The following is a 4,302-nucleotide window of genomic DNA, read 5'->3' as shown; positions in this document are numbered from 1 at the left end:
TTTGCATTAAAAATTTTCAAAAATAAGTTCTTGATGTTCATCATGACATTCAAAGTGTTCTTGGTGTTCATCTTGACATTCATAGCATTCTTGCATGTATTCATTGTTTTGATCTAAAATTTCCATGCATTTAGTCTTTTTCATGTTTTTCCCTTTCATCATTAAAAGTCCAAAAATCAAAAAAATATCTTTCCCTTTTTCACTCATAAAATTCGAAAATTTGAGTTGACTTTTTCAAAAATTTTTAAAATCTAGTTGTTTTTATGAGTCAAATCAAATTTTCAATTTAAAAATCTTATCTTCTCAAAATCTTTTTCAAAAATCAAATCTTTTTCATTTTTCTTAGTTATTTTTGAAAATTACAAAAATATTTTTCAAAAATCTTTTTCTTAATTTTATATCATAATTTTCGAAAATAACATCATCAATTAATGTTTTGATTCAAAAATTTCAAAGTTTGTTGCTTGCTTGTTAAGAAAGATTCAAACTTTGAGTTCTAGAATCATATCTTGTGATTTCTTGTGAATCAAGTCATTAATTGTGATTTTAAAAATCAAATCTTTTTCAAAACTAATTTCAATCATATCTTTTCAAAAATATCTTTCTATCTTATCTTTTTCAAAATCCTATCTTTCTCAAAATTTGATTTTAAAATATTTTTTCTAACTTCTTATCTTCTTATCTTTTCAAAATTGATTTTCAAATTTGTTTCAACTAACTAACTAACTTTTTGTTTGTTTCTTATCTTTTTCAAAACCACCTAACTAACTCTCTCTCTCTAATTTTCGAAAATTACTAACCTTTTTTCAAAAACTATTTTCAAAAATCACTAACTCTTTTTCAAAAAAATTATTTTCGAAAATTCTCCTTCTCTCTCATCTTATTCTATTTATTTATTCATCTACTAACATCTCCTCACCTCACATCTCTGCTCTCCTCACCCTTGTGTTTCTTTCCTTACATTACATTCTTTGTCCCCTTCCTTTCTTCCACTCACACAAGAACCTCTATACTGTGGTATAAAGGATCCCTATTATTATTATTATTATTTTTTTCTGTGCCCTCTTCTTTGTCATATGAGCAGGAGCAAGAACAAGAATATTCTTGTTGAAGCAGATCCAGAACCTGAAAGGACTCTGAAGAGGAAACTAAGAGAAGCTAAATTATAACAATCCAGAGATAACCTTTCAGAAATTTTTGAACAGGAAGAGGAGATGGCAGCCGAAAATAATAATAATTCAAGGAGAATGCTTGGTGACTTTACTGCACCTAATTCCAATTTACATGGAAGAAGCATCTCCATTCCTGCCATTGGAGCAAACAACTTTGAGCTGAAACCTCAGCTAGTTTCTCTGATGCAGCAGAACTGCAAGTTTCATGGACTTCCATCTGAAGATCCTTTTTAGTTCTTAACTAAATTCTTGCAGATATGTGATACTGTTAAGACTAATGGAGTAGATCCTGAAGTCTACAGGCTCATGCTTTTCCCTTTTGCTGTAAGAGACAGAGCTAGAGTATGGTTGGACTCTCAATCCAAAAACAGCCTGAACTCTTGGGATAAGCTGGTCACGGCTTTCTTAGCCAAGTTCTTTCCTCCTCAAAAGCTGAGCAAGCTTAGAATGGATGTTCAAACCTTCAAACAGAAAGAAGGCGAATCCCTCTATGAAGCTTGGGAAAGATACAAGCAGCTGACCAAAAAGTGTCCTTCTGACATGCTTTCAGAATGGACCATCCTGGATATATTCTATGATGGTTTATCTGAGCTATCAAAGATGTCATTGGATACTTCTGCAGGTGGATCCATTCACCTAAAGAAAACGCATGCAGAAGCTCAAGAACTCATTGACATGGTTGCTAATAACCAGTTCATGTACACTTCTGAGAGGAATCCTGTGAGTAATGGGACGCCTATGAAGAAGGGAGTTCTTGAAATTGATACTCTGAATGCCATATTGGCTCAAAACAAAATATTGACTCAGCAAGTCAATATGATTTCTCAGAGTCTGAATGGAATGCAGGCTGCATCCAACAGTACTCAAGAGGCAGCTTCTGAAGAAGAAGCCTATGATCCTGAGAACCCTGTAATAGCAGAGGTGAATTACTTAGGTGAACCTTATGGAAACACCTATAATCCATCATGGAGAAATCATCCAAATCTCTCATGGAAGGATCAACAAAAGCCTCAACAAGGCTTTAATAATGGTGGAAGATACAGGTTTAACAATAGTAAACCTTTTCCATCATCCACTCAGCAACTGACAGAGAACTCTGAACAAAATACTTCTAATCTAGCAAACTTAGTCTTTGATCTATCTAAGGCCACTGTGAGTTTCATGAATGAAACAAGGTCTTCCATTAGAAATTTGGAAGCACAAGTGGGCCAGCTGAGTAAAAGGATCACTGAAATCCCTCCTAGTACTCTCCCAAACAATACAGAAGAAAATCCAAAAGGAGAGTGCAAGGCCATTGAATTGATCACCATGGCCGAACCTGCAAAGGAAGGAGAGGACGTGAATCCCAAGGAGGAAGACCTCTTGGGACGTCCAGTGATCAATAAGGAGCTTCCCTTTGAGGAACTAAAAGAATCTGAGGCTCAACTTGAGACCATAGAGATTCCATTAAACCTCCTTATGCCATTTATGAGCTCTGATGAGTATTCCTCTTCTGAAGAGAATGAGGATGTCACTGAGGAGCAAGTCACCAAGTACCTTGGTGCAATCATGAAGCTGAATGCCAAATTATTTGGTATTGAGACTTGGGGAGATGAACCTCCCTTGTTCACCAATGAACTAAGTGATCTGGATCAACTGAGATTGCCTCAGAAGAAACAGGATCCTGGAAAGTTCTTAATACCTTGTACCATAGGCACCATGACCTTTGAGAAGGCTCTATGTGACCTTGGGTCAGGGATAAACCTCATGCCCCTCTCTGTAATAGAGAAACTGGGAATCTTTAGGGTGCAAGCCACTAAAATCTCATTAGAGATGGCAGACAATTCAAGAAAACAGGCTTATGGACAAGTAGAGGACGTGTTAGTAAAGGTTGAAGGCCTTTACATCCCTACTGATTTCATAGTCCTAGATACTGGGAAGTATGAGGATGAATTCATCATCCTTGGAAGACCCTTCCTAGCCACAGCAAGAGCTGTGATTGATGTGGACAGAGGAGAATTGATCTTTCAAATAAATGAGGACAACCTTGTGTTTACATCTCAAGGATCTCTCTCTGCATCCATGGAGAGGAAGCATAAAAAGCTTCTCTCAAAGCAGAGTCAACTAGAGACCCACAGTCAAACTCTAAGTTTGGTGTTGGGAGGCCACAACCAAACTCTAAGTTTGGTGTTGAACTCCCATATCCAAACTCTAAGTTTGGTGTTGGGGAGTCTCAACAAAGCTCTGCACATCTGTAAGGCTCCATGAGAGCCCACTGTCAAGCTATTGACATTAAAGAAGCACTTGTTGGGAGGCAACCCAATGTTTATTTATCTAATTTCCATTATTTTTCATGTTTTATTAGGTGCATGATCATGTGGAGTCACAAAATAAATATAAAAATTGAAAACGGAATCAAAAACAGCAGAAGAAAATTCACACCCTGGAGGAAGACCTTACTGGCGTTTAAACGCCAGTAAGAAGCATGTTTTGGGCATTCAACGCCAGAACAGAGCATGGTTCTGGTGTTGAACGCCAGAAATGGGCAGCATCTGGGCGTTTGAACGCCAGAAATGCACCCCGGAGAAGAGCTGGCGCTGAACTCCCAGAACAAGCATGGTTCTGGCGTTCAACGCCAGAAATGGGCAACAAATGGGCGTTCAACGCCCAGAACAAGCACCAATCTGGTGCTGAACGCCCAGAGTTGTGTGCAAGGGCATTTTGCATGCCTAATTGGGTGCAAGGTTGTAAATCCTTGAACACCTCAGGATCTGTGGACCCCACAGGATCACCTCAGGATCTGTGGACCCCACAGAATCCCCACCTACCTCCACTCACCTCTTCTCACCCCTCTTTCACACAATCCCATAAACACTCTTCCCCAAAACTCTTCGCCAATCACCTCAATCTCTCTTCCCTATCACCACTTTACCACTCACATCCATCCACTCTTCCCCATAAACCTACCTCATAAACTCCACCTACCTTCAGAATTCAAAATCAATTTCCCACCCAAACCCACCCTAAATGGCCGAACTTACCCCCCCTCCCTTCCCTATATATAACCCTCCATTCTTCCTCATTTTCACACAACACAACCCTCTTTTCTCTTCTTGGCCGAAACGCACCTCCCCCCTCCTCTCCATATTTT

General features: G+C 38.6%; 1 non-coding gene across 1 annotated transcript; it reads right to left on the bottom strand.

The window, feature by feature from the left end:
* Positions 1–1,610: 1,610 nt before the first annotated feature.
* LOC148553505 (small nucleolar RNA R71) lies at positions 1,611–1,718 on the bottom strand. The gene has a single exon (XR_015893544.1). It is a non-coding gene; the product is annotated as a small nucleolar RNA R71 (small nucleolar RNA).
* Positions 1,719–4,302: the final 2,584 nt, after the last annotated feature.

This window comes from Arachis ipaensis, chromosome B7 (assembly GCF_059453495.1).
Source record: "Arachis ipaensis isolate K30076 ecotype BB chromosome B7, ASM5945349v1, whole genome shotgun sequence".
Classification (NCBI taxonomy): Eukaryota; Viridiplantae; Streptophyta; class Magnoliopsida; order Fabales; family Fabaceae; genus Arachis; species Arachis ipaensis.
Note: the sequence above shows the minus strand (reverse complement) of the source record. Positions and strands in the feature narration are given on the sequence as shown.